Consider the following 15,892-nt stretch of genomic DNA (forward strand, 5'->3'; position numbering starts at 1 on the left):
CGGGGCTCCAGGCTGGGCTCTCCCATCTGAGCTCCTGCAGGAGCTGAGGTCGGGCAGTGAGGAGGATACACTCTGCTTTAGGCTTTTTTGCTTTTATATTTTTCCAGAATAAATCCAGTTGTATTCTAAAAAAATTAATCAATTATTGAGATATTGTTCATCCTTTTTTTTTTTTAATCGCTTCTTCTACCATGATTAGGGAGAGAGAATTTTGTTCAATAACTGTGTAATGAAAATATTTACCTTCCTTGCTGGGCATGCCTCATTCTATATGAGGGCTGCCCTCCACACCCTTCTGGAGGAGCCCTGAGAGCCAAATCTGCTGTCAGTGGGGCTGCCCCGAGGGAAGCTCAGCCCCTCTGCCCTGCAGGGTCTCTGCAGGCAGCCCTGTCCAGCTCTGGAGCTGCTGTGCAGAGCTAAAGATCTTGCCAGGGTGAGTACAAATGGTGTGTCAGAGCATCACTCCATCCTTCTGTTGTATTTCTTTCTCTATTCAGTGACTGAGGTGTTTTCAAGAAAGCAAAGCCTGGATTTTTCCTACTTCTCTACAAAACTCCTGTGCTGTCCTTGCTCTTGGGTGCTGGTGGTTTAAAGGTGTGGGTGTCTGCTGTGGCATCATGTGTGTGTCCCACCACACATCCCCCCCTTTTCTCTGCCTCTTCAGTCATGAGGATTCAAGGCTCACATGCTTAAAGTTTGGCACGTGGACCCAGTAGCAGCTAAAACAACAAAAAAAACCCCCAGAAAACCCCAGGTGTGAGGCAGAGCTCATGTCTGGATGCCTGGAGCTTGACCACACCAGATTCCATCTTTTCCTGCAGCCCCTTCAGGTCCTGGAGGGCTGCAATGAGGTCACCCCAAAGCCTTCTCTTCTGCAGGCTGAACAATCCCGATTTTCCCAGACTTGTAAAGGATGTAGAAAGGAAAACCAAAGAGGAATTTTCCCCCTGAGCAATGCCTTGTTGCACAGAGCAGGGTTTGTTTCTTGCCCTCTGGAGTTGGGAGGTCAGGATTTGGGATTTGGGCAGGGGGCATTGCTGCAGGGAGCACTGGGTGAGCTGGGCTGTGGGGCTGTGCTGGCAGAGCCAAGCTTTGCCCTGAGAAATGGCAATAAAACTAAGAGATGGCAATAAAAGCCACAAAGCAAAGAGCCAGGTGCATTTAGGAGCTGTGCAGCTCGGGGAGGAGTTGTTTCTGTGGGATCTGAGGCAGATTAAAGCACCTTTAAACTCAGAGGCTGCTCAGGGCATGGGGGGAGCCCATGTGTGTGCCTCACCCAAAATATCTCAGACCCCCTGGTCCCCTCCATCCTTCTTCCCTGTGAATTCTGTGCCCTCCCCATGAGCTCCAGGAGATTTCTCACCACTTCTGAGCATCCTCAGTCATTCCTTCCCAACATTTATTACCCTGTGTTTCCTCTAATGGCAGGTGGAGAAGGGAACCACAGAATGATCCAGGTTGGAAGAGACCCTCAAGGGTCTCTGTCAGTAAAGCTGGCTCTCCTGACTCTGGGGATTTCAGCATCTCTTCCTCTTTAGTCCTTTCTATACAAGGATGTTGTCCTATGACCAGATTTTCCCCTGAAGTTCCTTTAAAAAAGCCCTAAATTGTGATAAGTGGATGTGTTCCTGTACAAGTATCACATGGACACATAAATATATATATAGATAGTAACTTTTAATGGCATCTTAGCAGCTTAGGAAGCAATTAATTCACTTTTGTGCCAGTGTTTTTGCCTGTGTGGAGTGGGAGTTCTTGCTGACGTGTGCTGGAGTCCTTCTCTTGCCCTTCAGCTGATGATGGTTTAAATAAAAACCACTTTCTTCAGGAGTGTGTCAGAGGGGTTCTGTTTTGAAAAGCTGTTTGCTTTCTTAAGTCCATGTGCACATATGTTTTTCTCTTCATGTCTTAGGTTTCAGTGGTGTTTAAACCCCATTTTTCAGAACTGAGTTATTTAGAAGCCTAAGTGAGATTATTGTATGAGTCCCTTCAGTGTTTGTGCAAAAATGGAATAGGGTGGTGTGTTGTCCTCTGTGTCTGAGAGGCTGCTCAGGGCTCTGGTGGCCCCATGCAGCCAGGCTGCTTTCAGCTGGGAGCCATGAGCAGGTTTTCCTCCCCAGGCTGGCATTTTGCTTGGTTTCTCACGTTGGTCATCACCCCTCCTCTCCATGGCACAAGGACCCTGCCTGGAGGGTGGCGCTCATGCCTGGGAGTTTGCCCAGGAACAGCTGTTCTGGGGCTCAGGATGGGGCTCTGGGGCTCCCAGGGGCCACAGCTGTGTCACTGGGGCTGGCTGGGACAGACAGAGGGACCCTGTGCCTCTGCTTTTCCCTCCTGTGTGTGTATGCACATGTGTGAGAGTGTTTGTGCCTGTCCCCTGCCTGGGCACACTGGGGGCCAGCCTGGCTGTGCCAGGGCTGGAATTCCTGCTGGATTCCTGGAGCAGGGCTCTCCTCCCTGGCAGCCCATGCTGCTGTTTGCTTTTGTGATAGGCAGCACGGGAGATATGTTAACATTCTTCTGGAGTGTGGCTGTTTTTCTGCTCCCTGGCTCTCCATCTCTGTGCTTGGGATGTTCCTGCATTCTGTGAGATTTACAGAGAGTTGTTCAGTGCTCCTCTGTTGCATCACACTAAATAGTTATGTACTTATTTGCACCCTCATCTTCTGCTGGAGCAAAGCTTTTTTGCCAAGACTACATTTCCATTGCTTTTGGAGGGTGTTCTGCAGCTTGGTGTGTTGTTTCCTGAGTTATCAGCTTCATTCCTGAGTATCAGCTTCATCTTCCTCCAGATCCTTTCCTCTGGCCTTCTATATTTAATACTATCCCAGGTAGCTCATATATATATTTTTTAAAAATCTTTCCCTAAATGTTTTTTTGCTCTTGGTGCAAACTCACAATGAGGAACTTTAGATAACTTGATTTCACTCCTACATTTTGTGCATATCTATTATCATTTGCCCTGGAAGTGTAAATACTGTCTTATAAAATATGAAATAATCCCCAATGTTCTCAGTGTGCTTGGGTTTCCAATAGCTTTTAGGTGATAGGAAGGGTGATGAGGCTGTGCTTGGTTTTTGTCTGTGGTGGGATGGATAGCTGTGGGTCAGAGGAGCTGCTGGGAACTGAGGAAAGGAGACATTTCTGGGGTCCCAGGGCCTTTGCTGGTGGGGTCAGGCTGCACCATGCCAGCTCCTGGCAGCCCCTGCCACACTGAAATGTGTCTCTGACCCCCTCTGCTTGTGTGTCTGTCCCTGCTGCTCCACAGGGCAGTGCTCGGAGCAGAGATGCAGCCCAAAGCCCAGGAGGGAATGGGAGCAGGGGATTGAGCTTTAATGAGTGAGGGCATGCAGGGTGGAGAAGCTGTGTGGATTGTGGGTGTAAGGAGGCAGAGCAGAGCCCAGCTGAGGCTGGGGGCACAGCTGTTTATGTGTGGGGGAGAGAAGGGACCATCAGCTGAGATATTCACACTCACTTACCCAGGGGGGGCTTGTGATTCCTGGTGTTCTCTGGAGCACGTCCTGTGTTCTACAGCATTTTCCTGCCTGCCAGGACTTTATATACATTTTCTGCCTTCCCTTCCAAACAATGCAACACTTCCTACAAGTTTCACCAGTTGTTGTCTCAAGGGGTGGGAAAAAACCCCCAAACCTGCCCAGAGCTGTGCTCTGGCCCTGTCCCATGGCTGTGTGTGCTGGGTACATCACACAGCAGGGGAAGAGGGCTCTATTTGCAGCCCTGCAAACAACAGGCAGGAAAACTGCTGGGATGGACCATGGAGGAGCCACTGCAGGGCTCTGGCATTGCTTACCATGCCCACCTCTTTATTTTCTTGTTCATTTCCTTTCCCTGGAATAACTTAGGCTTGATTGTTGCAATTGATTGCAATTGTGAGAGCTAATTTTAGTGCATGAATCCGACAGTGGAAGCCTGCCAAGTGTTTGTGTAATGGAGGAGAAGAAGTGTGCCCAGGATTTGGTGTGGGGTGTGCTTGTCTCCCTTTCTCCAGCCAATCCACGGGCTGCTTCACACTCACATACTGGGAATATTTGTGCATAGTTTTCTCCAACAAGCAAATTCAGCCTCCTGTGGAAGCAGGAGGGCAGTTTACAGAGCTGTGATGAGCTCTCAGACAGGCTGGTTTTATTGCCAGCGATGAAGGGGCCATTGCCTTGGTTTTAAGATGAATAACCAACCTGAGTTCACTTTCTAACTCTGTGTGATGGAACAGAAGAGCAAACAGTGTTGTTGCAGCCCCAGGAGGCAAATCTGGTGTGTTTACTGGTGGAGTTGGAGAGCAGCTCAGGGGTGTGTGGATCTGGGCCCTTGGAAAATGCCCAAGTTCCAGGGACTGGCACGGAGGGCAGCTGGAGCTGCCACAGGGTGAAAATGGAAGCTTTGTTTCTGGGGGCAATTTTAACTCAGGGATGAATTTGGCTTTCTGCATCCACGCTTTCATCTGTCCAGGATTCAGGATAGAGTGAAGTTGGGCTGCTTTGTAGTTGGGTTCCCTCCTTTTCCACCTGCATTTGGCCAGAGAGGAGCAAGAAATGTGGAGGGATGGAGAGGATGTGAAGATGGCAGTGGTTGGTGCTCGAGGCTTTTTGGGACAGTTTTTACATGGGTTGAGAATGGGTGCTAAAAAGGAAAGCTCATCCAATGGGTTATTTTTGGTGCTGAAGTGATGGGCTCTCTGCAAGATGAGATCCCAGAGCTCTGTGGAACTTGTGTTCTCTCTCTCCCACGGGTTTTGGGTGTCTCGTCTCGCTCGGGGTTTTTTCCTGTCATTCCAGTTGTGACTTATCTCACATGCTTGTTTCAAAACAAGCTGCCATGATACAAACACTTGTCCTGGTTATCCTTCCACAGTTAATCACAGACAGAAGTTCTGGCAAAGTCAGGGACAGGGATGATGATGAGAGGTGGAAGATCCACCTGCTTGAAATATCAGTTCATTTTTTTTTTGGTGTCGTTTTGGGGCTTTTAAAGTTCAGCTTGGTGCCATATGGGTTTTACTTAAGGACATGGTTTGTCCCTGGAAAAATGTCTTTACAAAGGATGGAACAGTTTAAATATGTTCAAGACAATTAATTAAAATGCCTTTCAATGCAAAGGGAAGGAGAGGGGGTTTTTTTCCCAAATTAAAGCTCCAGCCTGGTGAAACATTTTGTCTCAGTTACAAAAGGAGCTCCAGTACATTGCTGTGAAACAAGGGATGAGCCAAGTGCATCTGTGAGGTGTGGGAGTGACATTTCAGAGCCCACTGACAGCCTCATTGTCAAACTGAGCATCATCTCTCTCCTGCTGCTGGGAGCTGAGAGCTCCTCACTTTCCAGGGCAGGATTGCTCCTCTGGAAAATGCCACTGGGGAGGCAAAGGCGCCCTTGGGCTGGGAACAGGCTTAATAAAATCAAAATAAAATAAAAGGTTCAGCAGAAACAGCCTGCCTGCAGAAATCAGCCCTCCCTCCCCTGCCAGAAAGCAAAGGAGGCAAAGGGAAAAGCATGAAGTGTTTTTTGAGCAGTGGGGGCTTGCACTGGTGCTTTCTCCATCCCACTCCTGCAGGTGCTGCAAGAATTGCATGTTACACTGTGGTGATGCTCCCGAGCCTCCAGCAGGTGCAATTGTCTCCCTCCTTACAGGAGGATTGCAGAGGGGGAGCCCTGGAGAGAGACCTTTGAGGTGCTGTCTGAGTTGTGATGGCTCTGAGGAGGGAAATGCCGCGGCAGAGGGGACAGGGAGCAGCTGCCAGACCTCTCTGCTGTGCTGCCAAGTGAGCAGCTCCAGCCTGGATTGTTGTGTTTACGGGAAGCTGACAGAATGGTAGGAATGTGTAGGTTAGAGGAGCTCTCTGGTCCCACCTCCCTCTCAAAAAGCACTCAGCAGCGTTCTTGTGTGTGTGTGTGTGTGTGTGTGTGTAAACAGAGATCTGGTGCAGATTGGCACCTTCCTGCGTGCTGCTGTGCCGTTCCCAGAGCAGGGCAAGGATGGGCTCTCAGGGAGGAGAGGAGAGGGGCAGGCACTGATGGAATATCCCTGCTGATGGAGCTGGTGGTGTGATGGAAGGCCAGAGCCGTGGGCAGGACCAGGGGCAAGAGGAGCAGTGATGGGAGGGCAGCAGCACATCAGAGAGGCTGACTGGAGGCAGAGGGCGGGTTTCCCTCTTTGGTGTGTTTGGTGTGCACCTCCTGCAGAGGGGCTCTTGCAGAGGCACCTGTGGGAGCAAATCCAGGGCAGGAGACGGTGCTGCAAGGCTTTGCTGCTCCGTGGGCTCGCTGCAGAGCCCCTGATCCAGGTTCTCTGTGAGCTGGGTGACAGGTGAGGAGTGTGTCACAGTCAGTGGTGTCTGCAGCCAGGTGTGGGCTCTGGGTGAAACAAAACCACCCAGCACACTCTCAGGGGCTGCTTTATAAACTGGGAGCTCTGTTCCTAAACTCTGCAGTGCTTGGGGGCAGCAGGCTGGGGAGAGGGCACAGGGATCAGAGGTGCCTGCAGGGAGGACAAAGGCTGGGCTTGTTGGCTGCTGGGAGAGGACAGAAGGAACAGGGAGGAGGAGGAGGAGGAGGAGGAGGAAGGGCTGCTGGAAGTGGTGGGGCAGGGGTGAGGGGTGCAGCAGCCCCACCTCAGCCCAGCCAGAGGAGTTCAGGAGGTGCAGGGTGGGGAGAGGATGTTTTCCAGAGGAAAGAGCTGGGATTGTTCCCAGCAATGTTGTAGGGTTTTGTTTCCCTGTAGGATAAAACTGTGAGAGTTCCTGGGAATGGCTCCTTGTGGGGAGGAAAGCAGGAAACCTTGTTTGGAACCCAAAGCAGGAATTGGCCTTAGAGGGGAGAAGAGGAGAAACTCCTGTGGGAGTTTCTTTAGTGGGGCTGCCTGTGACCTGCTCCCTGCTTCCCTTGGCATGTTGTCCAGGCAAGAAAGGAAAAGTGCATCCTCGAGTGGCAGGGTGATTTTATTTCTTTTACATTACTTTTTGATGCCCCAGACCCGAGCTGCTGTGGGTTTGGGCAGCCTGCTTTGACTGGCACATCTGCACAGCCGCTTGCGTTAACCCTTCCTTGCCCCTTCACGTCCATCCCAGTCAGTGCTCCTTGGGTGGAGCTGCTGCAGGAGGAGCCCAAAGCCCTGGAAACGCTTCTGCTGCCCTGGCAGCCTTTCAGCAGGAGCCAGGAGCCGGGCTGATGCTCTCCCAGAGACAGCAGTGTCCTGCTGGCCAGGCCAGGGGCATGGGGCCGGCTGGCAGAGAGCAAAGCATGAGCTGGCAGAAGGTGCTGGGGGTGTGATGAGAGGTGAGGAGGTGTTGGGCAAGGGCACAGGGAGCTGGCAGGTGGATTTTGGGAAAGCAGCCTCGGAGCTGGGTGTCGGTGCTGATGGAGGAGATGGTGATTCAGGAGCTGCACACCTGCCCTGTGGGAACAGGGCTCCTGTGGCTCAGCTCTAATTAATTTCAGCGCTTGATGCAACAGGTGGGTGTGTGGTGAGGCACAGGGAGGGCTCGGTTTGCTGACAAAAGCAGGGAGAGGAATCCAGGGGCACGTGGGTTTGGGGATCAGTTTGGGATTTGATTGCTGATTTCGATTTGTTTTGCCATCTCTCTTTGTCAGATGTCACCTCTGCAGCCACCACGGTCCTCAGGAGTGTGACAGGGCTCCCCCACTCCTGGGAGGGTGCACGGCAGCTCCATGAGCTTTTTTCCCCTAGATTTGCAGCAAAAACCATGAGAAGCATCTGGATATCACCCCTTTGTAGCCTGGGATGATTTGTGCCTTGGCAAAGCCAGAAAGAGACAAAGCAATGGAGAGCTGAGAGCGAAATCTCTGCTGTACAAATGCTGGGAGCACGTGTAATAGGATTGCTGAGCTGGAGTTACATGTTTTCCAGGATCAGGGCTGGCTGGAGACACCCAGCAGCTGGAGCCATGCTTAGATCAGGGAGAGAACTGGGGATCTGCAGCACTCGTTGGGGATGCTGGGTTTCCCTGCGAGCCTCCAGAGCAGCAAGAGGGAAGAAAAGGCTTTTGTAGGTAAGACAGAACAGATCCCTGAGAAGGCTGGAGCTCCTGGGGGGACAAAACATCACTGCTCTGGCCTGAGGGTAGGTGGGTATCACAGGTTTTACTTACAATAAATAAAAACACTTTGTAGGTCTTCTAGCTGAACTTCTGTTAGTTTATATGGGAAAATCGAGGGGTTTTAGCAACGCTTTCGTTTGTTTTTCTGCTCACCTTTCAAGAGATGCATTAAAACCTCTGCACATCCACACATATCATTGAAGTCCAGCTTTAAGCTAAGCTTAGGAGCTGTCAGAGCTGAGCTGGTCTGCCTAATGTGGCCTTGGTCTCTTTCCCTGAGAGGGCTCTGATGCAGTGTTAATTACAGTGTTAATTACAGCCAGGCTGACTCCTGAGCCCTGTGTCCATCCTTGTGCTCCTCAAGGGAGGGGAGTGCCTCATGTCCCAGGGAGCTGCTTGGGGCAGGATTTCTGATGGGACAGGGGCTGGGAGGAGGGGGTTTTGGGCTGGGAGAAGGGGTTTTTGGGGCTGGAGGAGGATTTTTTGGGCAGCCACCTGTGTTGGGTGCACAGGTCCTGGCAGACCTGTCTGTGCTGAGCACAGGGTGGTGGTGATGGAGTCTCTGTGGTGCAGCTGCTGCATCCCCAGCCCAGCCTCTCCTCAGGGCTCTCCACACCCCTCCAGGTGTGCTGGGGAGGGGAATTGCCTGGCCCAGCCCTGGATATCAGCTCAGCTTTAATGGTGGCTCAGCAGCAGCTCTGCCCATGCTGAGCACTCAGCCCTGCAGGAATTGAGGCTTCCAGGCTGGTCTCCATGTCCTTCCCAGGGTAAAACTTCCCAGAAGTGTTGCTAATCTGCTGCTGCCTGTCCTGAGCTCCCTACTGTCCCTCTGGCTCCACAAGGCTTTTTGGACACCCTAAATGCCATCCCATTCCAACCCTCTGCCCCAGGAACACCTTCCACACCCCTGCACCAAGCCCTGCCCCACCTGGCTGCTGGGACAATCCCTTTCCCAGCCTGCCTGTCTCTGCTTTCACCCTCTCCAGGCCTCCTTTTTGTGTCTGACTTTGTCCAGGAGCTCCTTGTTCATCCACACAGGTCTCCTGGAGCTCTTACCTGGAGGTGATCACTGAGTGTTAACCAGCTTCCATGGGTCCTTCTTCCATCCAGGGCTTCATCCAGTGGGACTCCACCAAGCAGATCTCTGGGATAATGACCACATCCAGCTGCTGTTGAGTTTTTGATGAAAATCCCTTTTTTCTGGCTCTGCCTCTTCTTCCCTGTGAGATCCCAGAAAATTTAATTTTCCATAAAAACCTGGGAAATTGTGCTGTTTGCTGGCAGAGGGGAAGTGGAGCTGTGGCCCCAAATCCCTGCTGGGGTGCGTGGGTGTCCCTGCAGGGGTTTGGGTGGAGGAACTCGTGTTGGCTTTGGTGGATTTTGGAGGTGTTTGTGTGGGATTGGGCTGCTGGCAGCTCCCTCCTCTCTTTCCCAGCCCTCTGGCTGCTGGACTGTCCACGAGCAAAAGGCCATTCCCATGGAATTAGGGATGGATAAAACAGAGCAGGTGTTTCCTCCCGGGGTTCAAGTTACCAAACCCATCGGCACATTCCAAGTTCTTGCATTTTCAATTCCCTGATCCCAAGAGCAAAGTGGTTTTCCCCAGCTTTGGAGGCTGACATCTGCTCACAAGGAGTACAAGGTGTGTTCCTGGAGCCCTGGGCACAGATTTTCCTCGTGCAGAGGGATGTGTTGGGGAGGGAGTTAAGCCCCAGTACAAGTTCCTGCTCTGGGATGGGAATTGCTGTGCAGGCTTGGAGCGGGGCATGCTGGAGCTGGCTCATTCCTTTGGCAAGTGTCTGATGCTGTCACATCAGAGCTGCTCAGTGGCTCGTGGGGGCTTGGCCAAGGGATGCCCTGCTCTTCCCACTGCCCTGCTGTGGGGGAACAAACATCTTCCATAAGGAGCTGTCAGCAAGCTCTGCCTCCCACAAATCCTGGGCAGGGGGAAGAGCCAGAGGAAATCTCTGCTGGGTGGGAGCTGTCAGTGCACTCATGTTTCCAGTCCCTGAGCAGCGTGGGGGTGATATTTGCTGGGGAAAAGTGACCTTTCACTGCTTGTGTAGGCATTCTAGGGATTTATTTTATAGATGCATTCTATTTTGCTACCTGAGACCTCTGCCAGTGCTGCCAGGTTGCTGTTCTGTGAGATCCACACTAACCCTGAGCAAAATTTTGCTGAGAGCATTGAACTGGGAGGCAAGCTTTGTGTAAAACTCCAGCTCAGGGGCAGGGGTACAGCTGGCTGAACCCAAGGCCTGTGCAAAGAGATGCTTTAGAGCAAGGAAATGCTGCCTGCAGCCCTCAGTGTCTGGAGCTGACTGACTGCAGAGCAAAGGGAAACTGCCTCAGATGGCTTTTGTGGCTCTGGCAAATAGAAACAGTGAGGGGCAATTTGGATTTGAATCATTGCCCCCTCCACAAGTTGAGGTGGTGTCAGTGGTAAAAGCCTGGCTGCTGCAGTTTGGCTGAGGTGGGTTTCAGGGGGTCACAGCTGAACATCTCTGTGCATGTGGGTGCTTCAAGCTGACCTTCTAATTTTCTTTTTTTTATTCCAGGAGCTGCATGGGACAGCCAATGTTTCCCTTTGGTCCTGTTTGCTGCTGTGCCAGCCTCATGTGAGTAAGGGCTGGGGTGGATTTGGTGAAGGTGTGTGTGTGTTTGCAGCTCCTGCTTTGCTCACCTGTCCGGGAGCAGAGCTCCCAGCCTGCAGAGCAGGATGAGTGGTCCCTTGGGAATAAAAACAGAGGTTTCTTAGGAATAAAAAGTTCAGGCTTCTTGGAGATGCAGAGTGAAATGCTTCAATGAGAGCCCCTGTCAGCAGCTGCATGTTTTATCCAAGCCAGCAAGTCCAGGAATGTTTGCAGAACATGGCAGCACTAAATGGGGACAGTTGGTCGCTAATCTTTGCAAAGACGCAGAACTGATTAAACAAAAAGATTCCCTGAGGCAGCCTGGAAGTTGCAATATCAGGGTGACCCAGGCTTCCAAAGGCTCCTCTCTGGCCCCTGTTCCTGCCCACACTTCCTCTGTGTGGTCACTGCAAATTGCTGCCAGCTGGCCCCTTCCTCCTGGGGGCTTGTGTGTGCTGCCCCTCGGTTCTGACCCCTCAGGCAACATCTGTGATGATGGGTGCAGATCTCTGAATCTGCACTGACAGGGAGGATACAGGGAGTTCCAGCAGCAGAGGGAAGAGATTCTGTCCTTCAGTGCCTCACTGTTGACCACAGACCCCGCTGTGCCCGTAAATGAGTCTGAGTCTTCCTGCCCTGTTGTGTTTGAGGTTTTCTTGCCTCTGTGTTGCCTTCTACCCTTGCTCCAGACATCAGCTTATGGTGTGTTTCCAGCTAGACAAATATGAGCTGGTTTTTTGTTCCAGGGTAAGTTTTTTTTTTTTGGTTTTTTTCCAGCCCAGTGGTTTTGTAGTGCAGTGCCTTCACAGAGACAAACAGAGAAGAGAAAAACATGATTTAAAAAAATGTCAGCATCGTAAAGGAAGAGGGATGAAACCAGAGGACTGCTATATCATCAAAGTGAGCGTGCCACTGTGTGAGCATGTGGCAGGGCAGCCAGTTAACAGGAAATGATAGTGAAACTGGGTGATATTTCCAGTCTCCCCAGGGGGAAAGCACATGTGCTTTACAATGGATAATGAAATGTTATAGTTTTTATGTCTAATACGTTAATTCTGCCAGGGCAGTAATCCTGAGGTTCCAATCCACATTTAAGTTGGAAAGATATGCACAGGCTTTTATTGAGGACATAAACTACAGTGCATTTAAGGCAAAATAACAGAAAGATGGGAGAGGCTTCCACTTCTCTTCCCTTCTCTCTTCTCTGTTGTATCAAATACTGACTTGTGCCACAGGGGCTGCTGCCCTGGAGCCTGGTGCTTCTTCCATGGCTAGCACAGAAATTAATCCCCTTTTTGTTCTCAGTTTTGGCATTTGTGATGGTTTTGTGCTTGCGTGGGTTTTGCAAGAGCAAGTCTTGAGCCCTTCTAGCTTGAAGCCCCTGCAGGGGCCAGTGTGGATCAGCCCAAGGTCCTGATGCAGAGGGTAACCCGTGTGTTGTGCACCTGGTTCACCCTACTCCAGCCCCAATTCCCTCCTGTGCTTCCCTGCCAGTGGTGGAGATGTGGCTCTGAGCTGGCCTTTTGACCAGGGCCATGTGTTCCCTCTGCCCTCCTTGCAGCAGCACCAGGGCTCTGCTCCGTGCACAGTGAGCAAGCTCAGGGAGCCAGAATGGTCAGAAAATAAAATCCTGGTGTTTTGGGAGCCAGGTTTCTGGCAGGGGCAGGCAGGATGTGGCAGCCCTGATGTGGTCATTTTTGGAGAGCTCTGGGGAGGAAGGAGGTGTCTTGGAGCCTGCTTGGCTCTCCTGCTGTCCCAACAGCATCATCGGAACAGCGCAGTGATAGATGGACACCCTTGGTTCAAGCTTTCCTTGCCCTCTCTGGGGCTGTGCTGCTTTGCTGTGGCTGTTGGAGCTTCTCCACTGGTGTCCTGCAAGCTGATGTCCCAGGGGACACTGCTGTAAGGACCAGGCAGGAAGGAAGAGGAGGCTCCTCCTGGAGAGGCTCTGGATCCCCTGCTGGGGAAGGTGCAGGAGACCTCCTGAGCTTTCCTGTGCTTTTCTGCTTCCCCAGGGGTCTCTGCAGGGAGCTCTGAGCTGGTGCTGCTGAGATGGGAGGGGAGGGATGCTCACACCCTGCGGGCTGGCCTTGCCTCTGGTTCTGCAGAGCCCCAAAATGAGGAACAGGGTTGTTTGTGTTTGGGAGGTCCCTGCTGTGCCCCAGCCTGGCTGCACGGGGGGAAGTGGGCCACCTTATCAAAGCCATTTCTCCAAGTGACCCAGCCCAGCATTCTTGACATGCCTCAGCACACTTCTGCTTTTGGGCAATCAGTGCAGCCCCTGGAACTGAGCTGCTCTGTTCCTCTGCACTGAGCTCTTGTTCTCCCTGCCCGTTTATTGCAGCTTCAGTGCCTCTCAGCACTACCCATGCCATGCCCTGTGCATTAATCAGGGCTGTGTGTGTGGGGGGAACAGAAGGAAGGGAAAACAGCTTTGGTCACAGACTTGCACAGGGCAGGATGTGCCCTGATAGCTCTCAGAGCTTCTTAGAGCTGGAATAGTGACAGCAGGCAGCGTTGGAGTCCCCCTCCCAAATGTTGTGTTTAATCCCAAAGCTGGCTTTAGCACTCAAGTAACAGACAAATACTGAAAAGCCTCATAAGAAGTAGGAGGAACAGGCAGGACTTTAAAAAAAAAAAAAAAAGTACAAATGAGGAAAAGTAATCAGCAGTTGTAGAACTATTCTGATTTTCAGAATGCAAGGCTTTTGCCAGTAACAGGGAGCAGGTCTCTGCCCTTGAGCTTGCTTAAGAAGTTAATCTGTGCATGAACTCTGAGTCTTGGGGATCTCTCAGAGCAGGGATGGCTCTCTGAGCCTTCAGCCTCACTGTTGTACAAGTGAGAGGGCAAGGTCACACAGCAGTGGCACTGGAAGCTGGAGGCTCAGGTGGGACCCTAGAGCAGCCCTTCCAGAGGTGAACATGGAACCCAAGCTGCTGTCTGTCAGGGTTGATCCAAAAAGCAGTTTGGAACAAGGTTTAAGAGGCTCTTTATTGTGTTTTCAATGTGCTGGTACCAAAAGACAGCCAAGGACTTCTGGCTGCAGTTCAAAGATGCCTCCAGTTGCTCCATGCTTTTCTTTTGCCCTTGTTCTGCCCCTCCTCTCCTTGCCCTGCTGGCCATGGAGAACAGTCATTGTTTAAAGGTGTTCCCTGGTCGAGATCTCTGCCTCATGGGTGGTCCTGGGCATTTGGGAATTGTCTGGGGAGCTCCCCTGAGCTTGGGGTCGCCGTGTCAGTCAGGTGGGAAGGGATGTGTGGGGTCCTCCCAAAGCAGCATCAGCTCTGGGACCAGGCCAGGCTCTTCTCCAGGGCTTGAAAAGCTTCCAGTGGTGGAGCAAGCTCAACCTCTCCTGAGAACCTGGTCCCACCTCCCTTTTAGCCAGGAGTGTCTTCATGGCAGAGATCTTGGTGTATCCCAGCTGCTGTGCTAGTGATTGCCTGTGTCCCACCGAAATATGGACTTTGCAGGGCACCACCACTGTGGGTGCCCGGCAGAGGTCACAGATGGGCACAAATTGTGCTTTGAAATGAAAGGTTTGTTCCTCCTGAGCAGCACAGCACTGGCAGACAGACACAGGGAAATGGAATTTTATGGGATGTTGTGGCATGGCTTTGAATGAGGGGAGGATAAATAGGGAGGGTTGAAAATCAGCATTTGCTTTCGTGGAAAGTTGTATTGCTCTTTCAATTAAATAACTTGATGGGAGTTTTAAAAGGGAAAAAGACCCCTCAAGGCAGCTTAGACCAAGTGACCAGGAAAGGAGGAGCGGGGAAGGCACCGAGACACAGGCAGAGACATGTGGTCAGTCCAGTTGTGCCAGCTGTGATGGTTACAGCCCTGAGTCAGCTGTGACAGGCAGTGCTGGGCAGCACCTGAGGGCAGATCTCTGCTCACCCCAGAGGGCTTTGGGTCACGCTGTGAGAGGGCCAGGGCCCCCTGAGAGAGGTGTTAACAGTGTGTGTGCTCCCTGTGCCCTGCTCTCTGCGCCAGGGAGGTTGAAACTGGGTCAGGCCTTCTTTTCATTGAGGTGACATTGAGGGGAGATCTGTTGGGTTGGTTTTTTTGTTTTTTTTTTTTTCTTTTTAAACCATCTGGCTGTAATAGAAGAAATAAATTGGAGCTTGTTTTCTAAAAATGAGCACATGTGCAGCCAAGCAGCATCTTTTATTTTTGTGCAGCACATCTAAAATAGGCGCGAGCCTGCCTCGCTCTCGGCGCGCATCCGGCTGCTCCTGCCCTGTTCCCTGGGCTCCCTCCCTCACTTCCCTGCTCCCACCGCCTGGCAGGGAGGGAGCTGCTGAGGGAGCCACTCAGGGAGCTGTGGATGTGCCAGTCAGCCCCACGGGCTGGGGGAAGGTGGCAGGGACACCTGCAGGAGGTGTGGGCGGCTCTGCTGCTGCTGCTGCTCTGGTGCTGCTCCCTTTGGAGCCTCCCTCCTGAGGAGGGACACTTGTGGCAGTCGTCCTGCTCAGCTGGGAGGTGGAATTGGATGGACAGGGAAGGAGCAGCTGCTCACAGTTGTTTCCTTTGGGTCTGCTGGGAGTGGAGAGCATTTCCCCTCTCAGTTGCTGCCTCCAGCACATAGAAATCATGGAATCATTCAGGTTGGAAAAGCCCTCCCAGACCATGGAGTCCAAGCTGTGCCTGATTCCCACCAGCCCAGAGCACTGAGTGCTACATCCAGGAATTCCTGGGATACCTCCAGGATGGGCTCTCCAGTCCTCCCTGGGCAGCTCCAGTGCCTGGCCACCCTTTCCATGGGGAAATTCCTGCTGGTGTCCAGCCTGGCCCAGCCTGAGGCCGTTCCCTCTCCTCCTGTTTTCCCTGGCTGTCCCCTCCTGTCAGGGACTTGTGCAGAGCCACAGGGCCCCCCTGAGCCTCCTTTTCTCCCTTCCTCTGTGATGTCCCCTCCCTGTGTTTGGCCAGCTCTGCAGTTGTCCACATTCTGCCCAAACTGAATTTTTCATTCCATCGGGGCCGTGCAGGAGATGGGGATAATGCTTGCCTTGCAGAGCATTGTGAAAGTTAATTTGCTGATTATTTACAAAGCACATCAGAGTGCTGCTTCAGTTATACACAGGCTTGTGATAACATCTAATTAGTAATTCCTTATGACACTTCATTTTCTTTCTGCCATAAATATTGGCCTTATGTAGGGACAGCCCTGCCTGTGCTTGTCATCCCAGC

General features: G+C 52.0%; 1 protein-coding gene across 1 annotated transcript in view; it reads left to right on the forward strand.

Annotated features, from left to right (window-relative positions):
• Positions 1 to 15,892, forward strand: part of TIAM1 (TIAM Rac1 associated GEF 1) — a 151,400-nt gene that overhangs the window by 28,155 nt on the left and 107,353 nt on the right. The window contains exon 2 of the mRNA XM_077174624.1: positions 10,627 to 10,686. The gene's annotated coding sequence lies outside the window, so the exon portion shown is untranslated. The remainder of the gene's footprint in view (positions 1 to 10,626; positions 10,687 to 15,892) is intronic.

Source organism: Agelaius phoeniceus, chromosome 2, assembly GCF_051311805.1.
Source record: "Agelaius phoeniceus isolate bAgePho1 chromosome 2, bAgePho1.hap1, whole genome shotgun sequence".
NCBI lineage: Eukaryota > Metazoa > Chordata > Aves > Passeriformes > Icteridae > Agelaius > Agelaius phoeniceus.